Genomic DNA, 22739 nt, shown 5'->3' with positions numbered 1-22739 from the left:
ATTTCCCAGCATCCTGTAGTGGTGATGCCTCTGATTAGCTACAGCAGATTTAAATGTGAGCTCTGCCTTATTTTACACTGACCATTCCCCAAGGCAGAATCTGATCCTCTGTGCCCCACCCATGACCTGGCCCCATTATTTTATGGAGTTGGAAAAAGACAACATGTTGCTATATGATGGTACAAACTATATGGCGCACATTTCAAAAATTAGCAGGGAATTTTAGTTTGCAAAAGGTGAAGCATTGGGAGATTCTGACGGATAATCTTGAAGCACAATGCTGAGGATGCATTTGAGATCCACTGCCTGAAGTACCCTACATGTTGGAAGCGCAATCTCATCAAGAACACAGCAAATGTGAGACAACCAGCAGCACCAATAACACCAAGAAGAACAACTGACATCAGCTAGGATGTCCCATGTATAAAACTGAAATAATTGCCTCAATAAGAGTAGGCTTTGGAAGAAATGCAACAGACACGTTGGTAAAACGGTGTGAAAATCCTACTTCAAACTGGAAATACAAGCCAGGATGAAGACTGTAAAGTACAGGCAGGAGTTGGAGCTTCAAAGTCACCTTTAGTTTTGCTTTCAGGTTTGTTGGGAATCATGTTTACCCTAAATTTTATACCAATGCCTGTTAGTATTACAGGTCATTGGGGGAGGGGAGGGGGGAAAGAGAGGATCGGAGGGGAAGGGAGAGGAGGTCAGGAACTCTGGGGGAAGAGGTCAGGAACTCGGGGGGGGGAGTAGGTCAGGAACTCGGGGGGTGGGTGGGGGAAAGAAGGTCAGGAACTTGGGGGAGAGAAGGTCAGGAACTCGGGGGGAGAAGAGGTCGGGAACTCGGGGGGTGGGGGAGAGAAGGTCAGGAACTCGGGGGGAGAAGGTCAGGAACTGGGGGGGTGGGGGAGAGAAGGTCAGGAACTCGGGGGGAGAAGAGGTCAGGAACTCGGGGGGTGGGGGAGAGAAGGTCAGGAACTCGGGGGGAGAAGGTCAGGAACTGGGGGGGTGGGGGAGAGAAGGTCAGGAACTCGGGGGGAGAAGAGGTCAGGAACTCGGGGGGTGGGGGAGAGAAGGTCAGGAACTCGGGGGGAGAAGGTCAGGAACTGGGGGGGTGGGGGAGAGAAGGTCAGGAACTCGGGGGGAGAAGAGGTCAGGAACTCGGGGGGTGGGGGAGAGAAGGTCAGGAACTCGGGGGGAGAAGAGAAGGTCAGGAACTCGGGGGGGGAGAAGGTCAGGAACGTGGGGGGGGTGGGGGAAGGAAGGTCAGGAACTCGGGGGTGGAAGAGAAGGTCAGGAACTCGGTGGGTGGGGAGAGAAGGTCAGGAACTCAGGGCGGGGGAGAGAGGAGGTCAGGAACTCGGGGGGTGGGGGTGGAAGTGAAGGTCAGGAACGGGGGGTGGGGAGAGAAGATCAGGAACTTGGGGGGGAGAAGGTCAGGAAATCAGGGCGGGGGGAGAGGAGGTCAGGAACTCTGGGTGGGGGAGAGAGGAGGTCAGGAACTCAGGGGGTGGGGGTGGAAGAGAAGGTCAGGAATGGGGGGTGGGGAGAGAAGGTCAGGAACGGGGGGTGGGGAGAAGGTCAGGAACTCAGGGCGGGGGGAGAGGAGGTCAGGTACTCTGGAGGAAGAGAAGGTCAGCAACTCGGCAGGAGAGAAGGTCAGCAGCTCGGGGGGGAGGGAAAGAAGGTCAGGAACTTGGGGGGGGAACGAAAGTCAGGAACTCGGTGGGGGGGGAAGAGAAGGGCAGGAACTCGGGGACGGGGAGAAGGTCAGGAACACGGAGGGGGGAGAAAATACAGGAACACAGTGGGGGGGGCAGGCGAGAAGGTCAAGAACTCGGGGGGTAAAGGGCACGGAGAGCACAGTGGGGATGGGGGAAGAACGCGATCCAGGTCTAAGGGCGGGGGGGGGGGTGGTGAGAGTGAGAACGTGATCCAGATTGTAAGACGGATCACGTTCTTCCAACCCCATCCCCACCCCCACCCCATTTACACCCTCTCCTCCCCCTAGACCTGGTTGATTTCCCAAAGTTTGGTGCGTGTATGGCAAGTGACATCATTGAACTGAAAGAAATCCGGAAGTCATGACACTGTCACTATTCACTTCATACCCAATAAACCTGTTAACAATCCGTGACCCACACACAATGCCCCATCTATGGAATGGGGTCGGGGGGGGGGGGAGTGGGCGTCAGGAACTTGTTGGAGAGAGAAGGTCAGGAACCTGGGGGGAGAGGAACTTGGGCAAGGGGAGGTAGTCAGGAATCTGGGGGTGGGCGAGGTGGGGTAGCGGGGGGAAGAAGATCAGGAACTTGGGCAGGTGACAAGGTCAGAAACCTGAGAGGGGGGGAGGTCAGGAACTTGGGGGGGGGGTTAGGAACTGGGGGGGAAGAGGGTCAGGAACTTAGGTAGTGGGAGAAGGACAGGAATTTGGGGGCGGGGAAGGTCAGGAACTTTGGTGAGGAGGGGAGGTCAGAAACTTATGGGAGGGAGTCAGGAACTTGGGCAGGGGGAGAAGGTCAGGAACTTGGTGGGTTGAGGTCAGGAACTTGTGGGAAGGGAAAAGGTCAGAAACTCGGGAGGTTGGAGGAAGGTTAGGAACTTGTTGGGGGAGGGGAGCAGGAACTTGTTTTGGGGGTGGGAGAAGTTCTTAACCCGAGAGGGTGAGCCCTGTCTGTTCTATGTGAGCTCTGTTCTGTCTGGACCCCGGCAGTCAGAATGGCTCAAATTACACTTTGCAAAGTAGTTGATTACTTAGGCAGGCAGGATCTAATTATACATTCCAGATAAACTGCTGGGTGTGTCTTGTCCTCCAAGGGGACCAATCAGAAATCTGGTGTTGGAAATAAATGCAACTTTACTCTTTGGAGTGCAGTGACTATTGTTATGTAGGTAAACGTGACCACGGAAACAGTATTTTCAATGATGTCATCTTCAATCAGTCACTTATAGCATAGGTTTGAAAGAGAGTCAAATTTCCTTTATTTGGCCTTAACTACATTCTGCTTATCTCCAACCCCAACCTGACAAAAGCAGCCCTCACAGAATGTGCAACATTTTCCCACTGCCCACAGCTATTTTAATGACCTCTCCGAATAAGCTGCCAATTTGGAGCTAAATTGTGGGCATTTTTGTTCATCAGCTAGGAAATAAGTTTAAGTGACACAATCTCAATTGACACAAAACCCTTACAACAAGACATCAGCCAAGGCTAGATTAGAATTTAGGTCACAGAGGTAAAACAGCAGTGTGCCACCCATTTCTTCAAATAACATTATACTTAAGTTTATATAACTGATACTTTATAATCTGTTTATGCAGACCATCAGGTTGACAAGTTATTACGCATTAAGAAATCAATTTATATAGATCATTAATTACTTTATATTATGTGTCAGTTACTCCCTGTGCTGAGCAGAACCCCCTGCTCTCTGTGTACGCCAGCAAAAATGAGTGCCTCCAGTAGATGAGGGAATTGATGGAAAAAGGTAGTTCTTCTAGATTGCACAGTTGTACAAACCTCAGATGGTTCTGTTTTATAGAGTCATAAGTCATAGAGTCATAGCGGCACAGAAGGAGGCCATTCGGCCCATCAAGTCCATGCCTCATCTTTAATTATTGTAAATCTAACACTTAAGGGCCAACTTTACATGTTGCTGACGCCAAGCATTGGAAAATTCAGCCCCTGATTTCACTGACACAATATGTAACATGCCCAACTTTCTGATTAATTTTTATGCTGAGCTTAATGAAGCTGCATTACAGAATATGCAAGCCTTGGTATATTTAGACAAATGAGTTCCCACGCTGAATTTCATGACTTTGGGCAAGGTCCTGCTCCCAGTGTGCACCTTGCCCAGATAAAATGGGTGTTATGACTGGTGAATGAATTTGGCATCCTTTGGCGTGCTTCTCAAAGCAAAGTTTCTGTTGTTTCAGTTGCTATTAAAGTCTATTTTGGCAGTGAGCATTTCTCTACTAGTTCATTGAACATATTGCATAATTTTATTTCTTTCTATATTTCTGGCTTTTTGCTGAAGCCTTCAGATTGTAAAACCACACTTTCCTGAAGTCTTGCCAATCAGTGCTGCAGTACAAGTCACACAATAATAAAGTTGGCAGGATGGGAATCCTTTTGGCTGTTCCTATAGAGGCCCATGAACTGGATGTGGTGGATCAATTTACTAGGGGATGAAGTCTTCAGGTGCAAAGTTACCTCAGAAAGTATGTTCTCTGCTATCAACACAAGGATCGATCATTTTGACTTTGGACAATAGTGTAAAACGAGCAATATCAGATCAGCCCTCTGTTATACACCTCTCCCGATTTTCATTTCCATTGAAGTCATGTATAATGGGCAGCTGATCAGATATCGCCCGTTATACATTATTGCCCAAAGTCAAAATTAACCCCAAGGACTCATTTACAGACTATGCCAGTCCTACCTGAGTATGTCACAGGGGACCTGTCTCTGCCAGCTTTGTTTTACTGCAGAGGCAGTGACTGGGCCATATCACCTACTGCGGGCTGACTTACTGACAACCTCAAGGGACAGCTCTTCCTGAATCTGTGAAGATCACTACAGCATTATGCTTCTATCCAAGAGGATGTTTGCAAGCTACTTCAGGGAATATCAGTCAGATAAACCAATCCTCACGTATTAGCTTAGCTCAACTGGTAGCACTTTCACCTATGAGTCAGAAGGTTGTGGGTTGAAGCCACACTACAGATTTGAGCATACAATTTCAGTTGGCACTCCTGAGGGATTGCTGCATTATCAGTGGTGCCATCTACCTGCTCAAATGTTCATAAAAGATCCCATGGCACTATTTAAAGGGATTTCTTCTAATGTCCTAACCAACATTCCTCCCTCAACAACATCATATCCTTTTTATGGAACCTTGCTGTGTGCAAATTGGCTGCTGTATTTGCCTACAAAGAAACAGTGATCACACTTCAAAAGTAACCCATCAGTTGTAGAACACTTTGAGACTTGATCAGGTGTTATACAAATGGAAGTTCTTCCTTTCTGTTCATTGCTGATGTCATAGTTACTCGGGGAAACACTTCTATTACTTTCCCAGTGGAGACACCAGCTGTGGAGGGTACAGACCTTTCCCCACCTAGCAGGCTTCCCAAGAGTTCAGCAATTAAAGGTGAGACTCATGTGGCTATCAGGCCTCCACGTGTCAATCTGAATGTATACATCAATAGGAAGGGGTGCCACTTCATAAATGTGTAAGTGGTTTCAGACCACAGAATTGTGAACTTGCATGTTAATATCCATTCTTCAGTGAGCAGCTTTCATGCCGCAGCATTCTACAATGCCTGCAATATTTGAAAATCCCAAGAGAATGAACAGGTGGCTATTGGGAGACCAGAGGCTGGAATTTTCTCAGAGCTGTTCCTACTCCACCACCGTAACTTTGCTGGACATGTGGTGGAAACCCCGCTTTCACAGCAACAAACACAATGAGGAACATCCCACTACCCGAAAAACAGTCAAGGGATGTTGAAGCAATGTTTCAGTTGTTTGCAGCAATAAGGCAGGGTGCTGCTCTACAGTCCAGCCAAAGTCTCCAAAATCATCACTGTCTGTGTAGTGTATGTACCTTTAAGAGGAGAACTACTTTTTACAGCTCCTGTATACTGTAGTACCGGCAGTGACCACACCGGTATATAAACCCTGAGTAGGGATCTGTACTTTCGCTTTTGAGTAACCTGCATCCAGTAAACACCTGTTAATTGTTCCTCTGCAGTCTCTGTCGATTTATTGAAGAATACCATACATTAACATTCACGGATTCAACAGTGGCGACGAGTTGATTCGAACCTACCTGCAAATCTGTAAAAGAAGGTCGATTCCACCAGTGCGGGCGTCGAACATCCAGAGAGGACTTGAACATCGCAGAGGAGGCTGTGGAGAGCTGGGCTTGGTTCCCCAGTCGAGACGATCCAGTACAGCGGGCTGGCAGCAGGTACGGCGCAGACCCTTCCCGGACGGCAGCGGCTGGAGCCGATCGACGGCACACAAAAAGGCCGAGCAGCGTCGACGGGGTAAGAGAGAGGGTGAAGCGCACAGGGCGCAGCTGGGGTTGAAGACCGAGCGGCGTCAACGAGAGAAGGGAAAACGCGCAGAGCGCGGCCGGGGATTTAAGGGCTGAGCAGCGTCCGCGGGGGAGGAAAGAAGCGCGGGAGATGCCAATTTGAGCTGGCGGAGAAGAAGGGAGAGCGCGGGAGACGCCATTTTTAGCCAGTCTAACCACACCCAAGGATGCAGAAGAGTGGCAGTGTCACAGCATTCGACAATGAAGTCGAAGATTGGGCAACATATATAGAACGTGTAGAAGTGTACTGCAAGGCGAATGAAGTGCCAGATGCCAGGAAAGCACTGGTATTGTTGAATTCCATGGGTGCAAAAATGTACGGCTTACTGCGAAACCTAATAACCCCAGAGAAGCCAGTGGAAAAGGATTTTGAAAGCATAGTGGCAATCCTACAGGACCACTTAAACCCCACACCGCTGCTGATAGCCGAAAGATTTAAGTTTCACAAAAGGAACCAGCATAAAGACGAAAGTAATGCTGAGTATTTAACGGAACTGCGCAAACTATCGAAACACTGCCAGTTTGGAACGGGACTAGCAGATACTTTAAGGGACAAGTTTGTGTGTGGGCTTCAAAGTGAAGGAACCCAGAAACGGCTTCTATCAGAAAAGGATCTTACGCTGAACAAGGCTTTCAGCATGGCAGTATCACACGAAGCAGCCACACGGGGCGTTGCAGAGATACAACGGAGATCGCAAGAATATGGCACAAATGAAATGTCATATGGAACAGTGAAGTGTTATCACTGCGGCAAAACAACACACGAGCACAAGGACTGCTGGTTCAAGGACCAAGTGTGCAGACAGTGTGGAAAAGTAGGACACAGAGCAAGTGTCTGCAGGTCGGGAAAGAAAACCAGCAGCAAGAAATCTCCACAGGAGAAGTACAAAAAGGTACATAAGGTGACGGAGAGTAGTTCAGACGAACAGAAAAGTGATACAGACTCCGGAAGCAAGGAGCTGGGTTGTCTGAAACTACATCAAGTAATCAAAATGGAGGATCACCAAACTATCTGGGTCACACTCAAGATAGACGGAGTCCAAGTGAAAATGGAATTGGACACAGGATCAGCCCTAACAGTCATAAACCGAAGGGACTACAAGCGGCTATTCTCACATATACCCTTGAGAGATACAGAGATTGTCTTGAAGATGTACACGGGGCAAAAAGTCTACCCCAAAGGAAAAATAAGGGTGAACGTGATATACAACGGCAAGGAAACACCAAAAATGGACATATATGTATTGCCAGATGGAGGACCGCCACTACTAGGGTGTGAATGGATCCGGAAGATACAGCTAGATTGGCATTCCATACAAGCACTGACTGTAGATGCCAAAAAGGATGATGACATCACACCGGGACGACTGTCAAAAATGCTAACTGACGCACAAGAAGTGTTCCAGGAGGGTCTCGGACCACTAAAAGGCATAATAGCAACGATCAAAATAGAGGAAAATGCAAGCCCAAAGTTTTTTACGGCCAGACCGGTACCTTATGCGATCCGCCCAGCCGTCGAAGCAGAGCTGGAAGGTTTGGAACGTTCAGGAGTGCTATCCAAAGTGGACTGGAGCGAGTGGGCCACACCCATCGTTCCTGTAATGAAGAGGTCGTTGAGTAATATGCCTGGTGAACCAAAGAAGGTTCGCATCTGTGAGGACTTTAAGGTGACAGTGAACCCAGTCCTTCACACTGTACAATATCCGCTTCCGCGGATTGAAGATAATTTTGCCTCACTATCTGGAGGGAAACGCTTCACTAAGATTGATCTGGCCCAGGCGTACCTGCAAATGGAGGTAGGAGAAGCCTCGAAATAGTACTTCACGATCAACACTCATAAAGGTCTCTACCAATACAACCGGCTGGTGTTCGGGGTAGCATCAGCTCTGGCTATTTGGCAAAGGGCAATGGATCAAGTCCTGCAAGGGATTCCAGGGACCCAGTGTTATTTGGACGACATCCTGGTCACAGGCGAAAATGACAGTGATCACCTCGCCAACCTGGAGCAGGTGCTCACTAGATTGAAGGGTTATGGGCTCCGAGCTAATCGCCACAAATGCGAGTTTTTCCAGAAGCAGATCTCGTATTGTGGCCGCGTTATTGATGAAGAGGGGTTACATAAGTCCCCTGAAAAGATTGAGGCAGTAGTCAAGGCTCCAGCACCGGGAAATGTGTCACAACTGAGGTCGTTCCTCGGGTTGGTGAACTACTACCATAAGTTCTTGCCGAATTTGTCTACAGTTCTACACCCACTGAACACCCTACTGCAAATGGGGGTACCATGGAAGTGGAATGACGAATGTAAACGAGCTTTCCAGAAGTGCAAAGAATTGATCACATCAAAAGAGGTGTTGGCTCATTTCAACCCAGCACTACCAATTCGGCTGGCGTGTGATGCATCACCCTATGGCATTGGAGCGGTGCTGTCGCACAAATTCCCGGACGGCTCGGAGAGGCCAGTAGCCTTTGCGTCTCAGTCACTAACCTCAGCCGAGCGTAACTACGCCCAGATTGACAGGGAGGCCCTCAGCCTAGTATGGGGAGTGAAAAAGTTCAACCACTATCTGCACGGGCAGAAGTTCACCTTGCTGACTGACCACCAACCACTTGTCTCCATCTTTAACCCAAAGAAGGGCGTTCCGGTGATGACTGCGCAACGGCTACAAAGATGGTCCCTTTTTCTAGGGGCACACCAATATGATATCGAGTATAAGGGTACGAAACAGCATGGAAACGCTGATGGGCTATCACGCCTGCCACTACCTACTGCAGAGGAAGTACCACCAGTGGATCCTGTCGAAATATTTCATTCGCCTATAATTGAATGCTTGCCAGTAACTAATGCTGGTATAGAGAAGGAGACCCGAAATGACCCGACACTGTCTCGGGTATATGATTTGACGGTGAAGGGATGGCCAGCACATGGTGACCCACTGTTGCCAGCATTCTCATCCAGAAGTGAACAGCTGTCAGTATGCCAGGGGACCTTGATGTGTGGATCCCGAGTGGTAATTCCACCCAAGTTAAGGGAGAGAGTGCTCAATGAGCTTCACGAAGGCCATCTGGGAGGGGTGAAAATGAAAAGCCTTGCTAGGGCTTATGTGTGGTGGCCGGGGATCGATCAGCAAATTGAGGACCTGACAAAGAGCTGCTCAGGATGCCAGAAGGTCCAAAATGCACCACCACATGACCCTCTACACCCATGGAAGTGGCCCTCATCTCCATGGCAACGGGTGCATATTGATTTTGCTGGTCCATTCATGGACTCAATGTTTTTAATAGCTGTGGATGCGCACTCGAAATGGCATGAGGTGATCAAAATGTCCTCCACCACCACGGAGAAAACTATTGCAGTCCTACGGACCATCTTTGCCAGGAACGGCTTGCCAGGGCAGATTTGCTCTGATAATGGACCACAGTTTGTGTCCGAAGAGTTTCGAAGATTTATGAAAAGGAATGGGGTAAGGCATTACACATCCGCTCCGTATCATCCAGCCACCAATGGATTGGCTGAGAGGTTTGTACAAACCTTTAAAAAAGCAGTAAGGGCCATGTGCGATGACGACATTCCACTGCAGCATAAGATGGACAATTTCCTGTTAGCCTACAGAAATGCGACACATACAATCACCAACCAGACCCCGGCCATGATGCTCTTTAACCGAAGGTTGAGATCTTGTCTGGATTTGCTCAGACCAAATGTACGAAGAGATGTTGATAATAAGCAATTCCAGCACATCAATGAGAAGCCGACAAGGAGCTTCAATGTAGGGCAACCAGTCTTGGCTCGAAACTACCGAACAGAGAAATGGCAACCAGGAACGATATGCACATGGCAGGGGCCACTAATGTACACCGTGGATGTTGGGGAGAACATCGTGAGACGCCATGTCGACCAGATCCTAGAGTCACAGGAAAGAGTCCACCCCAGGTCTCGCGTACCTGGTGATGAACCCGACATACCGGTAGCATCTACCCCAGAAACAGTAGCATCGGAAGCTGATGAACCAACCGACGACAGGGGGCCAGAATCACCTCCGCACCAAGAGCAAGACACTCAGGAAAGGCGCTATCCAGAAAGGATCAGGAAGCCGCCCCAAAGACTGAATTTATAAATGGACTATTTGCCGTTAATGTTACATGTTAAAAGTGTTAATTGTTAAATGAATGTTATGGTACTGTTAATCTAAAAGGGGAGGAATTGTAGTGTATGTACCTTTAAGGGGAGGACTACTTTTTACAGCTCCTGTATACTATAGTACCGGTAGTGACCACACCGGTATATAAACCCTGAGTAGGGATCTGTACTTTAGTTTTTGAGTAACCTGCATCCAGTAAACACCTGTTAATTGTTCCTCTGCAGTCTCTGTCGATTTATTGAAGAATACCATACATTAACATTCACGGATTCAACAGTCTGGATAGAAAAATTGGAGTTCGCATGAAGCAGCAATGGGAGGTGGTCTAGGGTGCTATAGGTCTACAGGAAGAGGATGAGGAAGAGGAGGGAGATGATGTGAAGTTAATGAGATTGGCACAGAACTCTGTGATTGACAACTGCATCCTACCACTGATTCACTTTGTTTTTCTAATTAAATCCCACATGTTGTAGCCCTAAGAACATGCTGCAGTGCCAACATTCAGTGTCCCTGCCCAGCACTTACTATTTTTCCATGGTCCTGGCCAACAAACACTTCCCACAGTAAGTTGGAAAAATCTTGAGTTACAGCAGGTAGGTAAGCTTGCAGTCTCCTGGAGCTTGTTTGATCAGCTTCAGGGATCAGAGTGGAGAAATATAAAATTTCAATATTTAATTAGTACTATTAACGCTGCAAATGAGTTGCAAGCCCTAAGCCCATGCTTCCCCTTGGCGACTCTATAAGATGTGCTTACAAACATATGAAAAAGAGGGACAAGGAAAACCAACTGCTCCATCCAACCTGCCCCAGCATGGTGCACTCTGTGCCGCATCAACCCACCCCTCCAGTCACATAATGTCCTGGGAGTGATAGAAAAACAAAGAGGAAAAAACCGTAGGCCAATTTAGGAAAAAAACTCCGGGAAATTCCTCTCCAACCCTTGAAGACAATCAAGCTAGCTCCAGGAAACTGCAATAAGTGATATATTAATCACTTCTAGCCTCACCTGCCTTCTGTAACTGAAGATGTTTTCTACTTGCAGGAACTCAGCCAGCTCCCCTTTGAAGTCTTGTAGTGAATCCATACTGATTGCACATTCTGGAAATCTCAATTTGTACCAGAAGTCAAAAAGAAAAGAAGTACTTCCTGGCATCTAACCTAATCTATGTTTTCTTAATTTGTATTGATAACCCCAGTGTTCCCGTCTTTATCCAGCTCAAACAACCTATCCAATGCTCACCTTGCATCCTCCGTAAACATGAGCTCATCCAAAACTATCCTAACTCGCACTAAGACCCCTTCACCCATCACCACTGACCTAAATTGGCTCCCAGTCCAGCAATGTCTCGATTTTAAAATTTTCACTCTTGTTTTCAAATCCCTCCAGGGCCTTGCTCTTCCCTATCTCCGTAGCCTCCTCCAGCCCTACAACCCCCCAAGATCTCTGTGCTCCTCCAATTCTAGTCTCTTGCGCATCCTCGATTTTCATTGTTCCACCACTAGTGGTCGTGCCTTTAGCTTCCTTAGTCCCCAAGCTCTGGAATTCCCTCCTTAAACCTCTCTGGCTCTCTACCTCTCGCTCCACCTTTAAGAAGTTCCTTAAAACCTACCTCTTTGACTAAGCTTTTGGTCATCTGTCCGAATATCTCCTTATGTGGCTCGGTGTCACATTTTGTTTGATAACCGCTCCTATGAAGTGCCTTGGGACATTTTACTACGTTAAAGCCGATATTTAAATGCAAGTTGTTGTTGTTATTATCTATCCAAACTGACGCCAGCAATTCCCATTGGGGTTTTTCGATTGGCCTGTGTAACTTCGTGGAAGTTTGGCGGACAGCCTGTTTATGTGGTTTATCTGGGGTTTCCCCGAGTCTTCTTCCGAAGTTACAGTGGCTGATCGGGAAAACCCTCAAAGAAATTCCTGGAGAATATCTATTCCCTTCATCATTTTGAAGTCCTCAATCATATCCCCCCAAAATCTGAATTTTTCGAGTGAAAGGAACCCTAGTTACCTAAGCCTGCCATAATTAAGACTTGGTATTAATCTGGCGACCCTCCTCTGGACCTTCTCCAGGGGCTGAATATTGCCCACTATGTGAGGGGAACAAAACTTGGCATAGCACTCAAGTTGGGGGCCTACCAGATGGGGTACGTATTGTATTTCCATTTTTTAAATATCACTATACATCTTAACACCCTATGCGTTTTCTCTGCAGCCTTGCGACACTGCTCATGAAACTTCCACGTTCATTGAACAATGGCCTCTAGGCCTCTCTCCTGCTCCAGCACCTTTACAGGGTAACCCTGACTGGTATACACATTCTTGTAATCACCATAACCCAAAGGCATCACGCTGCATTTATCAGCATTAAATGACATGTGCTACACTTGGACCCATTTCTCCCAGGTCCTAAGTCCTCTGTGTCAACAACAAACTGAAAGATTGTACTCCCAATGCCTTCATCCAAATCATTAATAAAGATGGTGAAGAGCAGTGGTCCGAAGACAGATCCCTGCAGGATTCCGTGAACCCCTTTGCAGAGCTGCTACCATTAATAACCACTCTCTGCCTACATGAATGCAGCCAATTTGCAATTCAGCTGAAAAGTTGACTGCCAATCCCACAGGACGCAACCTTATTTAACAGCCATCTGTGCAGCACTTTATCAAGGGATTTTTAGAAATTCTGATACACAATATCAACCAATTTTGTGACCTTTTCAAAAAATTCAACCAAGTTGGTGGAACAGGAACTTAGTTTCCAAAAGCCATTTTTAAAATCCTCAAGCAATCGCACAACACTGATGTTTCATCTCTAATAATTCCTTCAGGCAATTTGCCTATAACTGACATCATATTAATGGGCCTATAATTACCAGATTCTGACTTGCTCCCTTTTTTAAATATACGCACCATATGGGCCTCCCTCCAGCCCATGGGAACATTCCCAGACCGTAAGAATTTGACAAATATGTAAGCCAGCGGTTGACATGATACAGCCCCCATTTCCATAAGTTCTCTAGGATTAATACCATCAGGGTCAGCAACCCAATCTGTCTTAAGAGCCCCAATTCTATCAAGGATTCATTCTGCATCAACTTCAAAGGATTCAACTTTAGCATCACATCAATTTCTTAGTTCTGGCAACTCAGCATCATCTTCAGTAGTGAAAACAGATGCAAAGTAACCATTCAGCACTTTGGCCATACCTTGGACTCTACCCAAATATGCCCTGTAGAGTCTCTCAAAGGCCTTTGTAGTCTTTGATCTCTCTTTATGACTCCTAATAGCTTAAAAAAAGGCCTTGCTATCGCTACTATACCTATTCACAATCCAATTTTTCCATTGTTTTTGTCCTACTTCATAACCTCAGATTTTGTCTACGTCAATGACAGGAGCAACTATGGTGGCAAGTTGATCTTGAAATGGCTGTGGTTTGAATCTTTAGGTGCTGGAGCCATGTCCATGTCGGGCACAGAGGTTGCCAGCACCTGTCCAGTCTCTGGCACTTTCTCAATACTTGGAGGTGCCTGGCTACAGTGGGAGGATGTACAGACACATTAAGAGGGAGCCACCTCATCTGACCCTCCTGCTACCACACTAATTCTGGACACACCAGCTGGATGACCAGAACAGTCAATTGGGCATCTCTGATGTGGGGAAAGACCACCATCCCTTTCCAAACAATCTCTCAGTCTGTCAAATCCGGCATCAACAGACTCTTGTAAGTGGGTGTCCAAGGTCTCAGTGGCACCAGTAACAGCATCAATGAGTGAAAATGGTCAATGCATGCATCATCACTGTTCTGGGGCCCACCTGCAGATGGCTGTGAAGTTACGATTTGCTCCATGACATATTTTATATTTCCCTAATTCCTCCCACAGGACTGCAGTGAATTTGGAGGTGCACTGCTGTGTGTTCTCTGACAGTTACTGCAGGCTGCTCATGTGGATTTGAAAGGATGTTGTAAAGGCCTGTTGCTCCTGCATTAATTTCCATCTGAAGGCAGGTATAATAGGATACCAATCATTTGTTCATACAGTCGACTACAAGCTAGCCGGTTTTCTTTTTCCTCTATTGCCACCTCCATTTGCTCCTCCTTGCTTGTGAGTTGTGATTCCTCTGGTGCAGTTTCTTCAAACTCACTCCCAAACCTCCCTGGGGTGCCAGTAGCTGTGGGCAGGAGGAGAGCTTGACAAAGTCTACTGTGATATGCCAGGGTGTGTGGTATTACATGGAGAAATCTCTAAGAAAATGCCTTCAAAGAGAGGGCATTAAGAGTCAACCACATAGTGTGGGACTGGAGTCACATACAGGCCAGGCCAGATGACGTTGCTAGGTCCCATCTCTGATGGACATTAATAAAACAGTCGAGTTTTTACAACAAAACTGAAGCTTTCATGGTCAGGTTCTAGTGGCAGCTCACAAATGATCAGACGTAGTGAATTCAATTGCACAACTTGCCATCATGGGATTTAAACTCACAGCCATTGGGTTGTTAGTCTAGTACCATAACTGCTAAGCTCTTGCCCAAATTCACACTTTCCAGCCTATGATTAGAAAATTGAATTAAGTGAACGGGGGGAGCTTGCCTTACAAAATCTAGTGAGCCAGGGCCTGATAATCTACATCCCAGGGTACTTAAGGAAGTGGCCCTAGAAATAGTAGATGCATTGCTGGTCATCTTCCAGAACTCGATAGACTCTGGAACAGTACCCATGGATTGGAGGGTAGCTAATGTTACCCCACTATTCAAAAAAGGTGGTAGAGAAAAAGCGGGGAATTATAGACCGGTAAGCCTGACATCGGTAGTGGGGAAAATGCTAGAGTCCATTATAAAAGATGTAATAGCAGAGCACTTAGAAAGCAGTCGTCGTCATACGTGTCTTCACACTGTTCCCTTTGGGGGACTGTATGAAGTGGTAGAAGGATTTCTGGCTGCGATTAACACTCCTTCCGTGACCGTAACCATCTTCGTACCAGCCATTAGGGTGGTTAGTCCTATGGCGGGAGGGTTTTACGGGCTCCCACAACCCATACGAGGGGGGGGCGCCACCCACACCCACGGACGCAAGTATCCCGCTGGATGTCAACCCAGAATTTAGAGCTGGAGCTCCGACTCCACTTGCCGGAACTGTCTGGAGCGGGGTTCGAAACCCTACGCCATCTGGACCAGCGGCGGGGATGCTACCGCTACGTCAAAGGCCCACTCCCTTGGAAAGCAGTGACAGGATCGGACAAAGTCAACATGGATTTACAAAAGGTAAATCATGCTTGACTAATCTGCTGGAAATTTTTGAGGATGTAACTGGGAAAATAGATAAGGGAGAACCAGTGGATGTGGTATATTTGGACTTTCAGAAGGCTTTCGATAAGGTCCCACGTAAGAGATTAGCGTGCAAAATTAAGGCACATGGGATTGGGGGCAAGGTATTCACTTGGATAGAGAACTGGTTGGCGGACAGAAAGCAAAGAGTTGGAATAAACGGGTCGTTTTCCGAGTGGCAGGCAGTGACTAGTGGGGTACCGCAAGGATCGGTCCTAGGAACCCAGTTGTTCACAATATATATTAATGATCTGGACGAGGGAATTGGATGTAATATCTCCAAATTTGCAGACGACACAAAGCTGGGTGGGAGGGTATGCTGTGAGGAGGATGTCGTGAAACTCCAGTACGATTTGGACAGGTTGGGTGATTGGGCAGAAACATGGCAAATGCACGATAATGTGGATAAATGTGAGGCTACCACTTCGGTGGCAAAAACAGGAAGGCAGATTATTATTTGAATGGCAATAGATTGGGAGAAGGGGAAGTGCAAACAGACCTGGGTGTTCTTGTGCACCAGTCGCTGAAGGTAAGCATGCCGGTGCAGCAGGCGGTTAAGAAGGCAAATGGTATGTTGGCCTTCGTAGCAAGAGGGTTCGAGTACAGGAACAAGGATGTCTTGCTACAGTTGTAGAGGGCCTTGGTGAGACCGCACCTTGAGTATTGTGTGCAGTTTTGGTCGCCTTACCTGAGGAAGGACGTTCTTGCCATGGAAGGAGTGCAGCGAAGATTCACCAGGCTGATACCTGGGATGGCAGGAATGACGTATGAGGAGAGATTGTGTCGATTGGGCTTATACTCACTGGAGTTTAGAAGATTGAGAGGGGATCTCATCGAAACCTATAAAATTCTGTCAGGCCTGGACAGACTAGATGCAGGAAGGATGTTTCTGATGGCCGGGGAGTCCAGAACCAGGGGTCACAGTCTAAGGATAAGGGGTAAGCCATTTAGGACTGAAATGAGGAGGAATTTCTTCACCCAGAGAGTGGTGAACCTGTGGAATTCTCTGCCACAGAGGGCGGTGGAGGCCAGTTCATTAAATATATTCAAGAAAGAGTTGGATATATTTCTTAAGGCTAAAGGGATCAAGGGATATGGGGAAGGCAGGGACAGGGTACTGAATTTGGATGATCAGCCATGATCTCATTGAATGGCGGAGCAGGCTCGAAGGGCCGAATGGCCTACTCCTGCTCCTATCTTCTATGTTTCTGGCCAATTTATATGTCCTCTCCTTGGATCTTGTGCTATATCTAATTTCCCTTGTTAGCCACGGTTGAGTCACCTTTTTTGTTTTATTTTTATGCCAAACAGGGATGAGCAAATTTTGTAGTTCATCCATGCGATCTTTAAATGTTTGCCATTGCCTATCCACCGTCAACCCTTTGAGTAACATTCCCCAATCAATCCTACCCAACTCGCGCCTCATACCATCGTAGTTTCCTTTATTTAAATTCAGGACCCTAGTCTCTGAGTCAACTACTTCATTCTCCATCTCAATGAAGAATTCTATCATATTATGATCGCTCCGCCCCAAGGGGCCTCACACAACAAGATTGCTAATTATTCCTTTCTCATTACATAATACCCAGTCTAAGATGGCCTGATCTCTAGTTGGTTCCTCGACATATTGGTCCAGGAAACCATCCCGTATACACTCCAGGAATTCCTCCTCCACTGTATTGTTACTAATTTGGTTAGCTCAATCTATATGTAGATTAAAGTCACCCATGATAACTGCTGTGCCCTTATTGCACGCATCTCTAATTTGCCGTTTAATGCCATCCCCAACCTCCGCATTACTGTTTGGGGGTCTGTATACAACTCCCACTAATGTATTCTGCCCCTTGGTATTTCTCAGCTCTACCCATACAGATTCACCATCATCAGAGCTAATATCCTTCCTTACAATTGTGTTAATCTCCTCTTTAACCAGCAATGCTACCCCACCTCCTTATCCTTTTTGCCTGTCTTACCTGAATATTGAATACCCCTGGATGTTGAGTTCCCAGCCTTAGTCACCCTGGAGCCATGTTTCTGTAATCCCAATCATATCATATCCGTTTACATCTATATGCACAGTTAATTCATCCACCTAATTACGAATGCTCCTCGCATTAAGACACAAAGCCTTCAGGCTTGTTTTTTTAACACTCTTAGACCTTTTAGAATTATTATTTACTGTGGCCATGTTTGATTTAAACCCTTGATTTCTCTGACTGCCACTTTTGCTTTTCTGATTCAGAGCCCCAAATTGCCCAATAACAATTTTTAAAATGTAGTTACTGAGACTTATTAAAGTGGTGATAAAACTGTGCCATGACATGAATGTGGATTGTAATATGCCATAATTGTTATTTCCATCTCACATTCTTGTACATGGTTCAACCACTTCATTGACACTTCTAGATCCCCATGCTCAATCACGATAAAACCACAGATTTGCACAATCCAATCGGAAACATTTGCATTCCACCAAAATGCTTGTGTTTCTTTACTCCATCAATGCTGAATTTTCCAATTAATTTGATCACTAAAGTCTCCTGATCTAACAGTGGAGTTACTCCCATCATGATTCCACCCTCTACCTCTCTCTGAGTACATGTTTTATTTTATTTCCCTCCCCGCTCTGTCCTCCAGGTAGCATAGTGCAGGCAAAACCTCTGGAATCATTTAAGAGACAAGTAGATGCTTTGATGGGGGATTTCAGGTTTCTATAGCTGGATGGGTGAATGGTCTCCCTCATCTATGTGTGGCTCAGCTCCACACAGGACCAGGCATTCAAACACTAAGCCAATCGGGAACTTTCCCAATTTTTGAATATTCGTGTACAGAAAGAGTAACATGAATTTTTCTTCATTTACAAAACCCACTGTAAGTTTTCTAAATTGATTAATTTATGGCCAGCAGTGAGTTGTAATAATCTTTACTTATGAAATTGACCTTGTCACTATCAAGTCAGCCTCAGTTGTGAAAACGCACATCATATCACGAATGGCAATGATGTGCTGTCTGTTTAATTTGTTTTCAAAAATCACTTAAAGCAATTAGTACAATGTGTAGTATGCTAAATGCTGCTTTTTAAAAATTCGTTCCGGGATGTGGGCGTCACTTGCAAAGCCAGCATTTATTGCTCCTCCCTAATTGCCCTTGACAAGGTGGTGGTGAGCCGCCTTCTTCAACCGCTGCAGTCCTTGTGGCAAAGGTACCCCCACAGTGCTGTTAGGGAGGGAGTTCCAGAACTTTGACCCAGCGAAGGAACGGTGATATATTTCCAAGTCAGGATGGTGTGTAACTTGGAGGGGAAATTGGAGGTGATGTTGTTCCCATACGCCTGCTGCCCTTGTCTGTCTAGGTGGAAGAGGTCGCAGGTTTGGAAGTTGCTGCCGAAGGAGCCTTGGCGAGTTGCTGCAGTGCATCTTGTAGATGGTACACACTGCAGCCACGGTATGCCGGTGGTGGAGGGAGTGAATGTTTAAGGTGGTGGATGGGGTGCCAATCAAGTGGGCTGCTTTCTCCTGGATAGTGTCGAGCTTCTTGAGTATTGTTGGAGCTGCACTCATCCAGGCAAGTGGAGAGTATTCCATCACACTCCTTACTTGTGCCTTGTAGATGGTGGAAAGGCTTTGGGGAGTCAGGAGGTGAGACACTCGCCACAGAATACCCAGCCTCTGACCCACTCTTGTTGCCACAGTATTGATGTGGCTGGTCCAGTTAAGTTTCTGGTCAATGGTGATCCCCAGGATGCTGATGGTGGGGGATTCGGTGATGGAAATGCCGTTGAAAGTCAAAGGGCTCTTGCTTGTTGGAGGTAGTCATTGCCTGGCACTTGTGTGGCACGAATGTTACTTGCCACTTACTTATCAGCCCAAGCCTGAATGTTGTCCAGGTCTTGCTGCATGCGGGCATGGACTGCTTCATTTTCTGAGGAGTTATGAATGGAACTGAACACTGTGCAATCATCAGCGAACATTCCCACTTCTGACCTTATGATGGAGGGAAGCTCATTGATGAAGCAGCTGAAGATGGTTGGGCCTAGGACACTGCCCTGAGGAACTCCTGCAATGATGTCTTGGGGCTGAGATGATTGACCTCCAACAACCACAATGATCTTCCTTTGTGCTAGGTATGACTCCAGCCAGTGGAGAGTTTCCTCCTGATTCTCATTGACTTCAATTCTACTGGGGCTCCTTGATGCCACACTCGGTCAAATGCTGCCTTGATGTCAAGGGCAGTCACTCACCTCACCTCTGGAATTCAGCTCTTTTGTCCATGTTTGGACCAAGGCTTTAATGAGGTCTGGAGCCGAGTGGTCCTGGCAGAACCCAAACTGAGCATCGGTGAGCAGGTTATTTGTAAGTGCCGGTTGATAGCACTGTCGATGACACCTTCCATCACTTTGCTGATGATTGAGAGTAGACTGATGGGGCGGTAATTGGCCGGATTGGATTTGTCCTGCTTTTTGTGGACAGGACATACCTGGGCAGTTCGCCACATAGTTGGACAGATGCCCGTGTTGTAGCTGTACTGGAACAGCTTGGCTAGTTCTGGAGCACAAGTCTTCAGCACGATAGCCTTTGCTGTATCCAGTACGCTCAGCCGTTTCTTGCTATCACGTGGAGTGAATCGAATTGGCTGAAGTCTGGCTTCTGTGATGGTGGGGACCCCAGGAGGAGGCCTATATGGATCATCCACTTGGCACTTCTGACTGAAGATGGTTGCAAACGCTTCAGCCTTGTCTTTTGCACTTGTGTGCTGGGCTCTGCCATCATTGAGGATGTGGATATTCATGGAGCCTCCTCCTACGATTATCTTTTTAATTGTCCACCACCATTCACGACATGATGTGGCAGGACTGCAGAGCTTTGATCTGATCCATCGCTTAGCTCTGACTATAGCATGCTGCTTCCATTGTTTAGCATGTATGTAGTCCTGTGTTGCAGTTTCCCAGGTTGGCACCTCATTGTTAGGTACGCCTGGCACTGCTCCTGTCATGCTCTTCTGCACTCCTCATTGAATCAGGGTTGGCCCCCTGGCTTGATGCAGTGGATTGCTCTCATGGGTTAGTATGGAATAGTGGGGCTTATTAGAAACTGGTTACTGCAGAATTTCTCAAGCACCTCTATTTGCTGGTTATTCATTGATCAATCTTCATGAAAATGCAGTCCCACATTTGAAGAGAATGCAACATCTCCATAGTTCATTAAATCTTTTCCTACTTTAGGACTTATTGAAATCTTTGTCAACAGAGGAAAATAAATACATTTATGGCATGACGCACTCTGCTGCCAATCTGAGCAGGTCTTGCTTTGTGCTGCAAGGTCTTATCAGTTGTAACCAAACAGTCATCTGTACAAGAACGAAACTATGTTTAAACTGCAAGTCAATTTGACATCCAATTCTGTTGATCTAAACTAAATCTGATTCACCTGATGTTTACACCAATTTTATGCTTGAGTAAAGTTAGGGTCTGGTATTGTAACCCAGGCTCCGTATTCAAAGATTGTGGCACTGAAAATCCGTGGGCCTTTTGGTACATTCTGTCCTCAACTGACAAACACAAGTGCAGCAGAGATCGATAGACAGCAAACAAGAGTGACAACCCCGCTGACATTCCTCTCCTTAGCCCAGGGAGGCTGAGTGAAGAGCTTCTCCGCTATCGTGGCAGGGATCAGACAGCTCAGTATATGTTAAAATCAAACCCAGGATTTATTCAACTACACACTGGTAAAAACCTACTAAGACATCAGTAGAGCTGATTTTAATCAAGGTCACTGATTTACAATTTCCACATAAAACAGGGTGGAATCCGCCCCCCACCCCACCCCTCCCAAACAAAATGATGAAAATTCCTTAATCCCAAGTGATAAAAATATAATGTGACTTATTCAATCACCACAAGCCAGTGGGCCGACTAATAAATGGATGGAATCATGGAATGCGATTCCCAAAACGCTGGTTAAAATCCTGGCTGTAGCAAAAACAGAATTTGATTTATTAAGTCTCTGCAATGGTGGCATAGTGGTTAGCACTGTTGCCTCACAGCACCAGGGACCCGGGTTCGAATCCGGCCTCGGGCGACTGTCTGTGTGGAGTTTGCACATTTTCCCCGTGTTTGCGTGGGTTTTCTCCGGGTGCTCCGGTTTCCTCCCACAGTCCAAAGATGTGCAGATTAGGTTGATTGGCTATGATAAATTGACCCTTAGTGTTAGGGGGATTAAATACGTGGGGTTACAGGGATAGGGTGGGATATGTGTTGGTGTAGGGGTTACGGGGATCGGGTGGGATATGTGTCGGTGCAGGCTCGATGGGCCGAAATGGCCTCTATCGGCACTGTGGGGTTTCTGTGATTCTGTGAAAACCATGGCCTATACTTTCACTTCTAAACTTCCCAGGGCAGAATGTGTTGGTAGGTTTGCAAGGATCGGTGTCATGAGTCTGCTATAGCGGCATTAAAAAAAATCTGCACCTGCACAACTGCTCAGTTATTGTGGAGCCAATTTGAAAGTTATAGCTCAGACAGTTTGAAACGGCAAATAAATGTTGGATTTCTGAGTGAAACATCAGCGTTGAGTAACATTTGCTCAGCAGGGACAATTTTTATTAGTCTTTGCCAAACTATGGGAGGGGGAGTGTAAGAGGAGCTTTTTGGTAGCGGTTGCTTCCTACTTCCTTGGGAGATTAACAAAGGAACAGCATTGGTATGCATAAAAATATCCAGTTTGGTTCATCACCCTTGAGGGTAGCATGGATTGAGAAGAAGGAATTTGACTTTAAGCAATGGAAGAAGAAAAAGTTAAATCACAGCTGTATGACACACATTTGTATAACAATTTAGTGAATGAGATGAGGCTTGATTTCCCAAAAAACAAAAATATATCCAATCAGATTTCAGCAGCAATGGTCCCACTGTTGCAGCATCTAAAAGGATTAAGAGCAGCTTGCTAATTTCAAATTATTCCCCATAATTATGTACATTACTATGCGACTAATCCTGTAGGACTAATAATCAATTATTGAATGTGAGTAAGAGCGCCTGGGCCTGAATCACAGCCTCAAGGAAGGGTAACTTACTTTCACCAATTCTCGGCTGGACTTGGGGGGGCGGAGAAGCGTGGGTGAAATATATCAATGCCACAAGGTGTGTACTTGGTGTCTGATATATAGCAG

At 46.6% G+C, this 22739-nt stretch overlaps 1 protein-coding gene across 1 annotated transcript in view; it reads right to left on the bottom strand.

The window, feature by feature from the left end:
* The window catches only part of LOC147111791 (E3 ubiquitin-protein ligase SH3RF3-like), a 442366-nt gene that overhangs the window by 220193 nt on the left and 199434 nt on the right, over positions 1-22739 (bottom strand). The window lies entirely within an intron of this gene.

Source organism: Somniosus microcephalus, chromosome 10 (assembly GCF_052327205.1).
Source record: "Somniosus microcephalus isolate GS21.2 chromosome 10, FLI_Smic_1.0, whole genome shotgun sequence".
Classification (NCBI taxonomy): Eukaryota; Metazoa; Chordata; class Chondrichthyes; order Squaliformes; family Somniosidae; genus Somniosus; species Somniosus microcephalus.
This window is presented reverse-complemented; position numbering and strand designations above follow the sequence as displayed.